This window comes from Coenobita brevimanus, chromosome 108 (genome assembly GCF_032717465.1).
Source record: "Coenobita brevimanus isolate Jiangsu-jjx chromosome 108, ASM3271746v2, whole genome shotgun sequence".
NCBI lineage: Eukaryota > Metazoa > Arthropoda > Malacostraca > Decapoda > Coenobitidae > Coenobita > Coenobita brevimanus.
The window spans coordinates 14059946-14078115 of NC_137061.1; positions in this window are offsets into that span (position 1 = coordinate 14059946).

An 18170-nucleotide genomic window follows, 5' to 3' on the forward strand; every position below is an offset into this window, starting at 1 on the left:
AGGGATATCATATGTGAGCAGTGTGTGAAGAATGATGAAAGAAAGGTAGTGGTGTATAGTGGGGATATTAAAGACGCTTGGAGAGAGCATTATAATCGGTTATTGAATGAAGAGTCACTGGAACGGGGAAGGTTTGGAGCCAACAGATCCAGTGTTTGGCCGCTGGTCTTTGACGTTGCTACGGTGAGCAGGGCAATAGGCAGGATGCAGGGGGGGAAGGCAGCAGGTGTGTCTGGGTTAAGTTCTGAAATGTTGAAAGCTTCAGGAGATATAAAAGTGGGGTTAGTCACTGGCTTGGAAAATATGCGTTGATATGAGTGTGTTGCCCAAGATGATTGGCTGAAGAATATAATTGTAAATGTGTACAAGGGGAAGGGTGATACCGTGGAAAGAGGAAGTTTAATGGCATAAGGCATTTGGGCCAGGTAATGATGGTAATGGAGACAGTTCTAGAAGGAATGATTAGACAGTGAACATTGATGAGATACAGTTTGAGTTTATGCCAGGCAAATTGACCACTGATGCCATATTCATTGTTTGAGAGCTTCAGGAAAAATATATAGGAAAGAAAAGTGATATGTACTTTGTTTTTGTTGATTTGGAGAAGGCCTTTGACAGAGATCCTAGAGAGGTGGTGAAGTGGACAATGAGAAAGCTGGAGATCGAGGAATGGCTGGTTGGGGTGGTTGTTGCTATGCATGAGGGTGCTCGCACCCAGGTAAGGGTGAATGGAGTTTTGAGTGATGAGTGTTCTGTAAATTTTGGTGTGCATCAGGGGTCAGTCTTGAGCCCCTTATTGTTTACCATGGTACTTGAGTCCCTGCCACGTGGCTTCAGAAATAGACCACGGGAGATGTTGTATGCTGATGATTCGGTGTGGATTGCAGAGAATGTAAGGGAAGTGGAGGAAAGATTTAGGAAGTGGAGAGATGGTATAGGGCACAAGGTCTTAGGAGTGAATGTAGATAAAATGAAAGAAAAGCATCATGGAGCCGAATGCTAATCGCTCACCAGAATATGCTGTTGGCCAAATTACAAGCTACTTACAAACCAAATGTGAAGAAAATTCGAATAACTCAACGGAATTCAGTCACCGCGTTTCAAAAAAAGCCAGTCCAAATTAAAAGAAGTTGATCTTTATCAGTCATTTTGATGACTTTAACCTTGACCCCGAGTGCCCATTTTAGAATTCGTCCAAGTTATTGGCCATATCTTGATACTCTGAAGGTTTCATGTTGGTAGCTCAAGCCGTTCATGAGATATAATTGTTACAGATAATGCATATTGAAACTAATTGACCTTTGTCAGTTATTTTGGTTACCTTGACCTTGACCACGAGTGCCCATTTTCGAATTCGTCCAAGATTTTGGCCATATATTGATATCCTGAAGGTTTCACGTCGATAGCTCAAGCTGTTCATGAGCTATAATGGTAACAAATACACACACACACACACACACACACACACACACACACACACACACTGACAGACGTCTGGCAAAAACATTATCGTTCCACCTTGGTACAGGCGGGAGATAGCAACAGTAATGGTATGTCGGGTTGGTGGCGGTATTGTCTAAGAGGAGGGAGAGTGACCATGTGCAATTTGCCACAAGGGGATGGGAAACAATTCCATCTTCTGCAGTGTTTGTGATAAGCGGATGCATAACAAATGTAATGGTATTAAAGGTACATGGCGAGATAAAGGTAACTTCATGTGTATGGTTTTGTTGGAGAGAGCATATGGAGATTGTTAGGCATGAAAGAACTGATCTTGCTGGTGAATCTCTTGAGTAAATGGAAGTTTTGTTATTTGGGAGACTTTATGTGCTGGAGGTGGGGATGAAGCAAGCTCTGTGGCTGGAGTGAGAAGTGGTTGGAAAAAGTTCAGGGAGCTGTTGCCTCTCCTGACACTGAGAAGGCCCACCCTCCGGGCTAAGTGAGCTTTGTATTGTTGGGAACAAGGATTTCCTAGTTAGGTAGTACTAGAAGGTTCACAGTATGTCTGTTTTTTTTTTTTTTTTTCTGTTACGTGTAAGAGGTGCCAGTTAGCCTGTTATTTGTGAGCTGGGGTATTTTGTAAAGCTATGCAATAATTTTTATGCTCATTTTCTTTGTAATGTTTCATTCATGTGACTGTTTATTAGATTATGTAATTTTATCTCAGTTTGTATGCTAAAGCATTGAGAGTGTTATGTAATGTAAGAAAACTCTGGACATTTTGGATGACTCCAAGTTGATAACTGACGCATTTCCGAGAATGTAGTAGATCATTCTAGTAAACTGGGAGTTTATATAAGAATGAGGAAGCTACAAGAGGAGTTTCAGTTCAGTCTGAGTTTACTTCAGTGTCAGTATAGCGTCAGTGCAAATTGTATAGTTCTGGTACTTGTGAAAACAGTAATGTGAAGGTGGCAAGTTTTAAGTGTAAGTATTTGGTAAATAAAGACGAAGAAGTTAAGAAGCCAGTGTTTATTTATAACTCCTGATTTGATCTCGTTGTTGAACACCGAAAGGCTGACCTTAAGAAGAACAACTCACTGAGGAACGTCCTTCCTACAGTGAACTACAGTACTACTGTTGGAGTCTGTGGCTGTATAACTGAGGTGTCAGGAATGTGGATCATTGGAAAAGTGCTGCAGGAAGTCAAACCTTCGATATGAAGGCAGAAAGTGTACAGACAAATGGCCAAGCTAGGCAGGAGGAAGCATGTCTGGCAGCTATAATGAAGCTATTAAAAGCACAGAATGAAGGACAGAAACAAGTCAAAGAATAAGTACAACCACAGAATGAAGGACAGAAAGAACTGAAAGGACAATTACAAGCACAGAATGAAGGACAAAAAGAACTCAAAGGACAATTACAGGCACAGAAAGAAGGACAGGAACAACTCAAAGAACAATATTATTACAGGCACAAAATGAAGAACAAGAAAAAATCAAAGAACAGTTGCAAGCACAGAGCAAACAACTACAGGCACAAAGTGAAGAACAGAGAGAAGGAACTGAACAGCTTCGAGAGGCATTACAGAAGCAACAAATACAACTACAAGTGAGGATGAAAGGACAGCTAGATCCATTCACGGGGGAAATGAAGGAAGAACAGCAATAGTATAAGGAGGATGTAGATGACAAGCTAGAGCAGCAGAAGTATTAGGTAAGCAATAATGTAATGGAGTTCAGACAGCCTGTAGACAACCTGCTGAAGATTAGTGAGAGAATAGTGATGGAGTACAGACAATGTGTAGATGACCAGGTGTAGCATGCAGACGGCCATTTGAAGATAAATAGTGAGAGAATTGAGGCTTTAGAGAAATATTGCACTGCGGAGCTTCAGGTTAGTGTACAGGGAGTATTTGGAAAAGATGGACAGTGTATGGTGAATCTTGATGAATCACGAGCATGTAAAGGTAGCTTTAGAGGGTTGAATAATCAGAATGTACGAGCTTTGAGTCCTGGCCTTAATTATGACCAGTTAAATGTATGGCTATAATGGAAGTTCAATTGAAACCTCAAGAAGCTGATGACAAAGTATCTTGGGAAGCTTACTGTGTGCAGTTTGAGTTACTTGCTGATCAGAATGGCTGGGATGATAGGCAGAGGGCAGTGCGGCTGACTACTAGCCTCAAGGTTGCTGCAATGGAAATTCTGGGCCAGATGTCAGTAGAGAAGAGGAACAGTTTTCAGTCCCTGGTAAAAGCAGTGGAACACATACACGGGACCGTGTACCAGACTGAGGTTTATGGAGCAAGATTTGGGAGCTGTGTTCGGGCTTAAGGCAAATGCGTGCAGCAGCTTGCTCATGACCTGGAGAATATGGCATACAAGGCATGCCCTGGAGCAGCACCTAACCTGTTGGTTATTCCTATGAGGAACTAGTTCATCAATGCTCTTGATAGTGCAGAGTTGAAAGCGTAAGTGAAACAGGCACAACCAAGAAGCATGCCAGAAGGAATAGTCCGAGCTCTAGAATTTGAGTCCTACGTCAGGACCAGTACGGTATGTCCACTTTTCAGGCAGGTCGTATTGAGGGATTCAAGGCAACAAAGGGGAAGGTATGTGAAGTGGAAAAAGTTGAAGGAAGTTGCTGGTACTGTGAAAAGCCAGGACAGAGGAAAGAGGGATGCTACAAGTGGAAGAGGGAAAAGGAGAAGACTGGAGGAAGTTGCTGGTTCTGTGGGAAGCCAGGACACATGAAGGAGGATTGTTACGGATGGAAGAAGGAGCAAAAACGAAACAGTGCAAGTAGACCCACAATTGGAACAAATGGGTGTTGCACATGTAGTAAGGTGGGACACTTCAGCTATGACTGCTCATATGATAAGAATGGCAAGGAGAAGGCTGAAGAAGATGAAACAGATGAGGGTATATTAGTAAAGGCTGGTAAGAAGACAACAATCAGGCAGTTTTTCCCAAGAAGCCTCATCACTGAGAAAATGCAAGAGAACCTTGATTGATAGTGTGAAAGAAGATGGAAGAACAGATGGCAAGAAGTGTAGTAGAGGAGAAGATCGTAGCAAGAAATGCAGCTGTACTACAGTGACAGAGCCAGTGTCAGCTGAAGGAGACCTGAAGAAGATGCGGATGGAGGATGTAGATTTACAACCATTGCTAGAGTGGCTCCAGCAGAGAACAGTGTGACCTTCTTGGGAAAAGGGTTTCAGATTCAGCCCTGCAACTAAGAGCTACTGGAGTCAGTGGGACCTTTTTTGTTTGAACAATGGACTACTGGAGTGTCAATGGGAGACACCCAATGGCCTCAGCAGGTATTGGCAACTGGTTCCAAAGAAAATGAGGACTGGGATCTTGGATGAATCTCATAACCAGATTGCTAATGGGCACCTGGCAGTGAAGAATACTCTAAGCCACCTGCAAAAGAGGTTCTACTGGACTGGCATGTGTCAGGATGGTAAAGAGTGGTGTCGGACCTGAGATGAATGTTGTGCCCAGAAGGGACCCAAGAAACGTGGTTGGCTCCCTCTCCAGCTATACCAAGTGGGTGCACTGATGTAAAAGTGTCACGGTGGACATTCCTGGACCGCTGCTACTTATTGAAAGAGGAAATTAATATGTATACATTGCCATGGACTACTTCACAAAGTGGCCAGAAGCCTATGCTGTCCCAGATCAAGAGGCTGCGACTGTTGCTCAGGTGTTAGTTGACCAGTTTTTCTGTCGCTCTGGGATACATTCAGACCGGGTATAAACCTCAAGTCTGATGTTCCATGTATGCTCCAAGTTACTGGGATCAAGTAGACCAAGATGACCCCAGTAAGGCCACAGACAAATGCGATGGTGGAGAAATTCAGATGGACCCTGGGACAAGAATTGGCCAAGTCCTGCATAGAGGGACAGATGGAATGGGACAAGATTTTCCCTGTATTGCTGATGGCATATGCGTCTGCATCCCATGAGTATCCTAGCTACTCCCCAGCAAAACTGATGCTGGGCCACGAGTTACATTTACCCTTTGACTTATTGATGGGAAGACCACCTGGTAAAGAGCCGCCTACAGACATTCAGCCATGAGAAGCATCTTCAGGAAAGGCTGGCTGAGGTACATCATCAAGTACGAGAAGCTCTAAACTTTTCAGGTGAAGTGATGCAGAGCAAGTATGATGCCAAGGGAAGTGAAGTGAGCTTCAAGGATGGTGATAAAGTTTGGTTACACAATCCTCAGCAGATGTCATCAAAGCTGAAGAGCCCATAGGATGGGCCTTGCACTATGTTGGATCGCCTACCAGACACAATATACTGGATTTGGGGAGGAATGAAATCTTGCCTGAAGGTGGTACATGTGAATCGTCTGTGGCACTACTATGGGCCAGATCAGTACAGCTGGGATGTCTCTGAGGAATCAGGTTCTTCCACAGCTGATGATGTTGAGGAGGACCAATGAGCTGAAGTACAAGAGGGGGGTGACAGTTTCCCAAGAGAAGAAGTGCATCAGGAACAGGACCAAGATTCTAGGAGGAGTGGACTGTGTGGAGGAGTAGGGACATCATTAGAAGTGCCATACGAAAAGACCTGATAAGTTGAAAGATTAGTTTGTGTGTAATTTAATATTAGTTTGGATTAAGGATTATGTTTGTTTACACTGTGTAGTTTTGTCGGGATGACAAAGGACTAGGAAGGGGGTAGTGTTGAGAATCGGGATTTGCTAGTTAGGTACCACTGGAAGGTTCTCAGTACTTCAGGTATTTTTCAGTTACATGTCAGAGTTGCTAGTTAGCCCGCTATTTGTCAGCATAAGTACTTTGTAAAGTCATGCATTAAATTCTAAGCTCTTTTTCTATACACTGTGTTATTTATGTGTCTGTAAACTAATGTAAATTTATCAGTTTGTATGCTAATGAATTGAGTGTTACATAATGTAAGAAAACTGGATATTTTGGATGTCTCCTAGTTGGTACCGTACCTCTTGCTTTTCCGAGAATGTAGTAGATCGTTCTAGTATATAGGGAGCATATATAAGGATGTGGAAGGGACTGAGGGGTTTCAGTTCAGTCTGAGTTTAGTTCAGTGTCAGTTCAGTTCACTTAAAAATATCCCTCATGGGGAACATACCCATTCCTCCATAAACGCACTGCCCCTTCAAGGGGCCTATCCTATTCTACATGGAGTTAAGTTCCCCCTATGGGAGGTCTTAAATGCTGCCATGGTGGACCTATTTCTTCTTCAAGGGGTGACTTACCTGTTCCTAACAAGAACCTATTACATATTCTGCCAGGGCCTATTCACCAGTGAACCAGTTATCCCTGTACCCAACCACTTGTCAATAACCCACACATTCAGTGCAGTATGTCGCAGCAGCAGCACCAGGAAAAAGTTGCATGGTTACACACACACACACACACACACACACACACACACAATATCTATCTATCTATCTATATATATATATATATATATATATATATATATATATATATATATATATATATATATATATATCTATTCTATATACCTAGGCTGCTTCCCCCAAGGAAAGGGAGGTAGCCGAGACAGGACGACACACTCTCCATTTACTCATGGAGTATATATATATATATATATATATATATATATATATATATATATATATATATATATATATATATATATATATATACAGCTCAAACCTGCATCTTCTTTAAACATACTTGGGGTTTCATTCTCTCGCGATTTTCTTGGAAAGAGCATGTTGCGTAACTTGTAAAATCTGCTTCCAAGAGACTAGGTGTACTAAGCTTAATTTTCTGTTATATTACGGAGTGTCAGAGATTTAAAGGAATTGTTCGAATGCTGACCTTGACTTGGACTGTTATAATACTTTGTTGACTCAATATCTCTATCTTCCTACGAAAATTTCGTTGTTGCTAAGTATATAACGGATTTATTATTGCTTTTGACGATTGTGCTGTCGACAAACTCAGCATCACATCTGATAATAAAGAAAGTATGGGTTTAAGCAACAACGAAATCGAACAAACACCTCCAGCCAATCAGCATCTCGGCAGGAACACTGTTGCCATATATGCCTGGCCAGATTAATTGGTATGAGGTATAACCCCAGGGACAAGTGGTTTAGTGCCGACGGCCCTTACTCCTCAAGTCGTGTCAGAGACTAAGTGAATGGACAGAAGTGAAAGTGACAGTAGAGCAGTGACAATATAATATAAAGTGACAATCAGTGAATATAAGCATAAAGGGAAAGTGACAGTGAAATAGTGACCATATAATATAAAGTGACCATCAGTGAATATAAACACCGGGGCAGACAACGAGGGTCAGTGAACACGAATTACAAGGTGACTGTGATATACTAGAGTACTGTGTCTCTACCAGTGGCACCCCGAGATAAACGAGATAAAGACAGAACCAGTAAAATAGTGTCGCCACGGCTGTGACATTTCAGTGTGCCGCGGCCCGCGCCCTGTAATGTGTATAGTAATATCAACCAATCTGACCCTTCACCCCATCCACGTATAGTATATCCTGTCGAGTACATTAAATGACAATTGTGCCTTAACTCCAATAACTGTACTGTGCCCTAGTGACTTGTAATATCCATGTGTGTTGAAATAATTGTATTTGCCCTCGACAACTTTACTGTGTTGTGTATACTTTATACCTGTAATAGCAACTCTGTCACCCTGTCCATTCTGTATCTAGTGTCTCTTTGTTCTGTATTATAAGGAGTTAGAACTAAGACAATAGATGTGCTAAGGTATACTGCCGAGTTTTTATGCCCTGTTTCTCTGTGGGTGCATTACTTCCTGTCCGGAAAGAGGACCCCGCTCAGTCGCGGGCGTTTTTAGGACGAGAGGTCGGACTAAAAACACCCAGCATAACACTGGTGGCAAGCAGTGGTTCTGGATCCGATTAAAGCACGGAGGAACAAATAGGGAAACATTGCACAATGGCAGCCAAACCTTACATCCAGTTGCCCAAGTTCAACCCTGAACAATACGACATTGATGTCTATTTGGATATGGTTAAACCTTTATTAGATATTGGGTTTGACAGCGACAAAGAAATAATCGCTGTCACACTACCAATCCTGGGCAAAATTGTTGCTACTATAGCCACGAAAATTGTCCCCGTATTAACATGGGACCAATTCTCACTCATTGTGAAACAGGCTGTCATGCCTTCACTGGGCAGAGTTGTCGCCCTTTCGCAACCCAACACCCTAATATATGACGGCAACCTAGACGACACTTTCGTCCAGGCATGGCGACTCATCACCGTCGCCTATCCCAAAGCAACCACGGCTGTTCGGGACCTACATACCATCAACACCCTGCTGAGAATTCTCCCGAGCACACTCAGGGAACATTTCACTATATATGATCCCTCGCGAGACATGGACCATGACCTGCAACTAGTATGACGCCTCCTCGCCGCCTGCCCCACAACCCAGCTTATCCACGCTGTAAGCAAATTCCCCACAACCAAGGCGGCCCCACCCAAGCCATGGCCGCCACTCTCGCAACCTACTACGGAGCTGTCACCTGCTGTACCCAGGTCCCACCCCCAAAGGAAATGCCCTAACCCCAGGGAAAACTTCAATCTCATTTCTATCAACCCCTGGGAATTTACCACCTGCAGTCGGCAGCTGCCCACTACACGACATCCGCGAGCAGCTGAAAGCCAATCGACACAGGGCAGCAATGCAAGGGCTCAGCAAGGTGTCCTCCCTGGAAGACGATGCACCATGAGACGATGCTCCACCCATAATGTTCCCAGACCAAGGGGACGAGGAACCCGACAAGAAAAGCATCATACAGCAGATGGATTTTTAGGTCCGCCCCCCCACCTCCCCACGGTGGAAGGGGCCACTTCACATAAGTACACACCCCCAGTCTGTGATAAAATACAGCTGAATGGGATCAAGGCAAGGCTACTGGTGGACACGGGACCAGCCAGATCATGCCTTTACTCACATTTCTACTCCCGTCATAGCTCTGCCTTAGGGCCCCTTCTCCTCACCTCAGCCAACCTCATAGATGCAGGGGATGGCCCCCTGCCTATCCAAGGAGAAACCTGGGACCTGCGGACTGAAACCCACCAGCAAGTCACCACAAGACATCCTTCATCATCTTCGATTCATCCTGCCATACATATGACGGCTACCTGGGGCTGGACCTCCTATAAAAGCTGCACGCAAACATCGACTGCTACAAGCAGCACCTTCACATCAGTCCAGCCCCCCCAACCCCCTAGCCACCCACGCAGCACATACACAACCTCACTCATACGGCACCCACTACTCACCACCCTCAACCTCTCTGCACATGCATCACACCTCTCCCATCACCCAACACCTCACCTCCTCACCCCGTTCCTTCACGCTCTCCCTCGCCTTCACTACCTACTCCTCCAACTTTTCCTGCCACCATTGCTTCTGCTATCACTATTCCACCCCACCATGAGGCTTGGTTACAACTAAACAGACCCTCCGGTACCTCCGTCCTCTTTTCCTCCACCCTACCACCTGGATGACTTTCCTAACGTTTAGTCTCCCCCACGTTCCTTCCTCGCCATGTCTGTGCGGTGCGAATCACTAACCTCGCCGCCACACCTCTTACCCTTCCGTGTGGCCTAATAATCGGTGACATGGAGGAGGCTGAGCCTTGTGAAACTCCACCATCTTCCCACCCCACCCTGCCTACTCTACCTTCTCACCTCTCCACCTCCCAAACTAACAGCCTCCGACAGCTCGTCCTGGACTTCCATGACCTCTCCTCATCCGGCCCAGCAGACATCGTGCACACCACCTACCTCACTCACGAAATCCACACCACGGGACCACCCATCCGCCAACCTTCATGATGCAAAAATCCCAAACAATGGGCAAAGGAAGACTGGCAGGTCCAGGACATGCTCAACGCCGGCATTATTTCCAACTCCACCAGCCCCTGGTCCTCCCCTGTCATTCTGGTTAGAAAAAAGGATGGCACCATGCGGTTCTGTGTGGATTACCATAAATTAAATGATGTGACCACCAAGGACGCCATGCCACTACCCAGAATTGACGATTCCCTTGCCTCACTACACGGCTCGTCATGGTTTTCCACCCTCGACCTGCTATCAGGCTACTGGCAAGTCCACATCCACCCAGAGCACAAGAAAAAAACTGCCTTCTCCACCTCCAATGGCAAGCATTATGAATTTAATGTCCTCCCCTTTGGACTATGCAATGCCCCAACCACATTCTCCCACCTCATGGAGTCGGTCCTAAGTGGTCTGACCTGGGAGATCTGCCTGGTGTATCTGGATGACGTGATAGTATTCAGCCGTACCTGGGCCGACCACCTCCACCGCCTCAAACAGGTCTTCATGGGAATACACCAGGCCAGACTTAAACTAAAACCATCTAAATGTGTCCCTAGCACAAAGATCCGTCTCCTTCCTAGGACACGTGATTGGAGCTGAGGGCATCTCCCCTGATCCTGAGAAACTGCGCTCCATCGCTGACCTCCCCCTACCTAAGGACGTCCACAAAACGCGTGCCTTCCTCGAACTGACCTCATACTACCGGCGTTTTGTCAAAGGCTTCACCGACATTGCCAAACCATTACACGACCTAGCAAAGAAAGGCGAACCTTTCGTGTGGACAGACACCAGAATAGAGGCGTTCAACACCCTCAAAACCAAACTCATCTCAGCCCCTATCGTAGCTTTCCCAGACTACAACATCCCCTTTCGTCTCTACACTGACGTCTCCCTCATTGCCATAGGGGCTGTACTTGCTCAGGTGCAAGATGGGCATGAACATATTATCGCCTGTGCCAGCCGCACCCTAAATCAAGCGGAAAGAAATTACGCCGCTACCAAACGCGAGTGCCTTGGAATTATCTGGGGGTTGGATTACTTCCACTCTTACATTTCTGGCACTCATGTTGTCATCATTACAGACCATCAATCACTACAGTAGCTACGGCAATCCACAGTGCTGGGCAGGTGCGCAAAGCGCAATGCGCACCCTTGTGCTCCAGTGATATCATTTGCGCATTGCGCACCGCACGAGACCATGCGCAATTTTGCACTTGCGCACATGAAAAGGCAGGTGCGCAAACGCAAACTTAGTTGCGCTTGCACAACTAAATTTGCGCTTGCACATGTGCCTTGCGCACCTGCCCTGTGGATTGCGCACTGCACAATCCAAGGGACACGTGGTCTTCCAGGGGACACGTGGTCTTTGGAGCTTCCTGCATGGCTGGATGGGGGAGGATGGGGCGGGTCGCGAGGGTGGGATAGTGGGGGGAGGCGGGAGGGAAGTGGGTAGTAGCATTTCTTAATAAGTTTCAACAGAGATAATGTATTTTTAATATTTTTGAAATTATTATTATTAGTAAATAATAATAAATATACATTATTTATTAAGATTAGCATATGCAATTCCTTACAAAAATCATTAAAACGTATTATTTAAATCAAATACCCACAGCCTAATAATTTATTTGGCTGTGGATACTTGATTTAAATACTCTGTTTTCATGATTTTTTATTTTTTGTAACGAATTACATATGCTATTGTATATCTATACTGAAATATTAAATAAATTGTCTTGACAAGACAAGAGAGAGAGAGAGAGAAAGAGCATTATTCTGAGAGAGAGAGAGAGAGAGAGAGAGAGAGAGAGAGAGAGAGAGAGAGAGAGAGAGAGAGAGAAACTACGGGAATGGCAAAGGAGCGTCCCTTTGAGTGTGGAGATAAGGCATAAACTTCGTCCCTCTTCTCTCTCTTATTCTTCATTCCTTCCCTCCTCTCTCTCTTATTCTCCACTCCTTCCCTCCTCTCTCTCTTCTTCTCCATTCCCTCTCTCCTCTGTCGGAGAGAGAGAGAGAGAGAGAGAGAGAGAGAGAGAGAGAGAGAGAGAGAGAGAGTTGATGATACAGTAATCACGTGACCTTTGCCAATGCCTTAGTAAATATAGGCTGTTTTTCCCGGACAATGACCTACTGTACCTCAGTCACCGCCGGTGGTGGGCAGGTTGCCAATTTAGTAATTTATTTAATTATACCAATATATATTTTACAGTAATTCCCACAAATATATGCAAATGATTTGCACTAGCGCTTTGTGACATTGCACAAGCTAAAAATTAGATTGCGCACTTGCGCAAATTACAAATAATAGAAAATAATAATAATAAATAAAAGTAAGTAGGTATGTTGTTTTATTTAAAGATCTCAATATTTTTCAATAATTCCCAAAAATATATGCAAATGGTTTGCGCATATGGTTTGGAGGGTGAAGTGCTTGAAAGGGTGCAGCAGGGAAGAAAGGTTGCTGGTTCTTTGAAAGCAGTGATAAGAAACAGGGAAGTGAGCATGGAAGTGAAAAAGTTACTACATGACAGTATTGTGATACCAACTCTAACGTACGGAAGTGAAGCTTGGACATTGTTGGAAGGACACAAGTCAAGAGTGAGAGCAGTGGAGATGAGTTATTTAAGTGGAGCCTATGGAGTCACGTGGAGAGACAGGCTGACGAATGAGGATATAAAGGAGCGTTGTGGTGTGGATGTGGATGTGATAGGAAGCGTCATGAGGAACACAGTGAGGTGGTTTGGCCATGTGGAGAGGATGGAGGGTGAAAGACTGACGAAGAGAGTGTATGTGAGTGAGGTGGAGGGGGGGAAGAGGGAGGGGGAGGCCGAGGATGAGATGGAGGGATGGGGTGGAGAGGTATATGAGGGAGGGGGGTGTGAGTTGGGAGCATGGCAGTGAAATGGCGGGGGACAGGGCGACTTGGAGGCGATTTGTTTGTGGCCACCCCAAACTGGATTGAGGCATCTGGCAATAGATAGATAGATAGATAGGTTTGCGCTTGCATTTTGCGACATTGCGCAAGCTAAATATTTGTCAGATTAAGCATTTGCACTTGCACAAGGTAGTGAACTGTGGATTGCACTTTACGCTTGTGCAAGGTCCTTCTTCGTTTGCACTGTCCACCACTGGCAATCCAACGCCCAATTGATTCAGTGACGGGAGGCACTGGAAGAATTCGATTTCGAAATCTACCGACCCGGCAAATTACACACTGACGCCGATACCCTTTCCCGCCTCCCCATCAATGCAATCCACACCAAACCCGACCTCCTACAAATGTGGCACGACAAACAATGCCCCACCTGGATCCCGCCATGCACATTCGCCAAAAAACATCAACAAGGCTACTATCTATTCAACCCGTCTGGCCACATCGTCCTCAATCCCAGCACTGCACACGACACCATGCTCCACCTTCATGCTGACAATGGCATCCACCTAGGCACAAAGAAGCTATTACAAGTCTTCAACGACATATACTGGACACCAAACCCTCCACCATTGCGAAAAACATCATACAACCATGCTGAGCCTGTTTCTTGGGCAAAGACATCACATGCACACCTGGACCACCTGGGAAAATCTCTGCCCAAAAAACCTGGTGGCTACTTTCAGTCAATGTGGTTGGACCCCTCACACCTAAAGCAGGTTATAAATACATCATCACCTTTGTCAATGTATATTCCAAGTTCATCATCGCCTGCCCCGCTAAAGACCATAATGCCATGACAGTTGCAGATGCGTTAGTCCGCCACGTCTTCCCCTACTTTGGTATTCCCCAGGCCCTACATTCTGATAATGCCCCGGAGTTTACAGGCAAGGTCCGGGAAGAACTCGCAGCACTATTCGGTTACCATATTTCACACTCCTCTCCATACTGGCCACAGGGAAATAGTGTCTGCAAGTGAAGTCATTGATCCCTCCTTAACCAGGTACGAACCCTAATTGACCAAACAGACAACGACGACTGGCCAGCCCATGTCAAAATTGTACAGTGGGGCCTTAACACATGCCCCAGAGACGATGGAATAACCCCCCAGGGACGAGTCTTCGGGGAAGCCCCGCTCCTCCTGCCCCTCCGCCATCACCTCCAACCTCCTCCCCTACCCTCCACCATCGACCCCCTACACCACCTCAAAAGACGTCTGCACCACCTTCAATCACAACAAGACCTACAGTCCAACATAATCCCCTCCAACCCCAACAAACTGGGAGACTCTGTCGTCGTGGCATACCTACCAACCCCCTGCAAAACCTCTCCCCGATTCGACGGCCCCTTCACCATCAGCAAAGTCCCTAACCCCTACCAAGTCATCATTGAACACCAGGGACAGACACGCACCTACCGCAACAGACACGTGCGCCCCTTCCAACCCACCAACAATAACTCTCCACTCAACCGCGCGCCACACACCTTCCACCGCGCACCACCCACCTCAGCACCTTCCGAGAATCACCCCCCTGATTCATACACTTACTCCTTCTCATCCCCCTCTCCACCTCACCTACCATCACACCCCCCACTACACCCTCACCTGACCCACCACTGCCTTCCTCAGGCCCTGTTCCCTCACTAACCTCACCTCCGCCTGCCTCTCCTACTGTACATCCATCCTACCTCCTCCAACCCCCCACTCTCAATCGCCACCCGCTACGCCCACCACCAGCACTGCACCACACGACCCAGTACCAACTCCCACCTTGACTGCCACGGAAACAACCACCACCACTGTACTGCCACAACTCCCCCCACACCCCACCCACACCCCCACGCACGGCCCCACACTCCACCTCACCCACTAACTCCCCACGTGCACCAACTCCACCTGCCACCCACGCCATTCATTCATCCACCCCTGTCCACCCTCTACCCACTGATCATGCTCACTACACACGCCACCCCATACCATCAACAACAACCGCCCGCAGCCACAACAAGATGCCCCTACTGCCTCACCATCATCCACACACACCACCCATACCCCCAACACCACCCGCGTCATGCTCTCCCTACATCAAGCACAGTGGAAAACTTCCCATACCCAATTCCCTCGGGAGAGACGTCCTGCCCACCCAGTACTCCACCATAAAAAGCCAGCATACAGCCTTTGCCCCTACACCAAGTACCACCACTGGAGATGATCCACATGATAGTCTGGCGCCCCCCACACCTCCCTTCCCTCAGAGTACGAGGAACCCACCAGCTCCTCCACAACCTCCGCCACACCACACAACCATCTACACTCCACCTCACCCTCAATCCATGCCAAGAACCAAACCAAGCAACACGCCACTGGGCCACCCTCCTCTAACACATCACACCTGCCCACCAAACATCCACCACCAGCACCTACCACCTCCAGTCACAGGGCCGTGACTTTTTGACCACAGACGGTGGTAAAATACACGCCTCCGCTACCGTGCCCCCCACCTCGCCACCACCCACCCCGCCGAGGAGCTGCAGCCCTACCCCCACCCCGCCGAGGAGCTGCAGCCCTACCCCCACCCCAGGAGACACCACGGCGGGCCAGGTCACTGCGGGATTGACCCAGAGCGAGAAGGGTGCCGGGGCGCCCCTACCTTAAGTCTCTCTTCCCCTCAACCTACCCAACGGCGACAACGCAGGAATGAGAGACGACCTCACGGACGGATCAGACCTCGCCAGGTTCTGGGTGGGACTGCTCCAGATACAGTCCCAAGCAACACAGCGGTAACGGCCACCATACGTACTGGGGAGGGAGCAGCCACCATACACCCCTGAGTTGCTTCCCCCTGTAGCACCGCCACAACAGCCACCGTACATGTGGGGGAGGGAGCGGCCACCGTACATCCCTCAGCTACAGCCACAACTGGAGACAGCCTCGGTATGAAAACTATTGAGCACTCACCGACAGGCAAAGGCAGGAGGAGTGGAACCGCGACAACAGCCACCATATGTGTCAGGGAGGGAACGGCCACCGTACGTCCCTCATCCACCTCCTCCTCCTCCTACGAGAGTAGCACCGTGGTAACGGCCACCGTATGTACCGGGGAGGGAGCGGCCACCGTACGCCCCTCAGCTACTTCCCGTTGGGCTGGCAGAACCGCCACAACGGCCACCGTACGTGTCGGGGAGGGAATGGCCACCGTACGTCCCTCATCTGCCTCTTCCTCCTTTGGGAGCAGCACTGCCACAACTGCCACCGTAAGTGTGGGGGAAGGAACGGCCACCGTACGTCCCTCATCTGCAGTCTCTAGGGTTCTCCTGGAGGAGAAGGTCCCTTGCGCAGCCGGTTCACTACCTCTCGGCTGCGTGGGACGGCCTTTACTCTCTCCCTCCAGGTGTGGTTCTCCGGAGGTGCTACCATTCCAGGAGTGGTGGGAGTGGTGACGAGGTCCTGTCCCTGCCCTGCAGCCGATCCCTGGACGACGCCGGCCCCTGATGGATGCCCAAGAGAAGAGGTGCCACAGTCTACTCCTGACGGCGCCCCACTCTGTAGGCAACTGCAGCATCCGGCCTTCCGGGGCCAGGCAGCAGGCCCCAGATTGGGACCGCTCAGGCTGCACTCCCCGTCGGCCCTCCACCCAGAGTAAAAGGTGGCAGGCCCGCCTCCTGAAGTTGTTTGGCCCCAGTCCCGAGGGCCACCTACCAGGTCGAGGCCCCCAGATGGAAGGGCCTCCCTGGACCCTAGCTGTGAAGCAGGCCCGGGCAGTGACGCCCCCGAGTTGTATATTGTCTCCTGCAGGAGAGCTCTTCGGAGGGGCCCCCTCCCACGCCCGGGTGCCACCTCCGCTAACCCCAGGGACACGTGGTTTAATGCCGACGGGCCTTACCCCTCAAGTCGTGTCAGAGACTAAGCGAATGGACAAAAGTGAAAGTGACAGTAGAGCAGTGACAATATAATATAAAGTGACAATCAGTGAATATAAGCATAAAGGGAAAGTGACAGTGAAACAGTGACCATATAATATAAAGTGACCATCAGTGAATATAAACACCGGGGCAGACAACGAGGGTCAGTGAACACGAATAACAAGGTGACTGTGATATACTAGAGTACTGTGTCTATACCAGTGGCACCCCGAGATAAACTGAGACCAGCCAGTAAAGACAGAACCAGTAAAATAGTGTCGCCGCGGCTAAGTGACATTTCAGTGTGCCGCGGCCCGCGCCCTGTAATGTGTATAGTAATATCAACCAATCTGACCCTTCACTCCATCCACGTATAGTATATCCTGTCGAGTACATTAAATGACAATTGTGCCTTAACTCCAATAACTGTACTGTGCCCTAGTGACTTGTAATATCCATGTGTGTTGAAATAATTGTATTTGCCCTCGACAACTTTACTGTGTTGCGTATACTTTATACCTGTAATAGTAACTCTGTCACCCTGTCCATTCTGTATCTAGTGTCTCTTTGTTCTGTATTGTAAGGAGTTAGAACTAAGACAATAGATGTGCTAAGGTATACTGCCGAGTTTTTATGCCCTGTTTCTCTGTGGGTGCTTTACTTCCGGTCCGGAAAGAGGACCCCGCTCAGTCGCGGGCGTTTTTAGGACGAGAGGTCGGACTAAAAACACCCAGCATAACAATAATAATAATAATAATATTGTTACAGATAAATTTCCTCTACTCATACAACATTTGATAAAAAATGTTTTATGTATCTGTATATAGTATGAGTGCATTAGACTCTTAAATAGTCGCAACCCTGTATCATTATCATCATCATCACCAGCCTTTGAAGGTCCACTGCAGGACGCAGCCTATCCCGACCGAAGTCAGGACGATACAGCCAATGTATCTCTACCCAGTGACTTAGGCTATCTGGTAGAGATTGTATGTAGGGTGAGAAGTGTTTGTGAG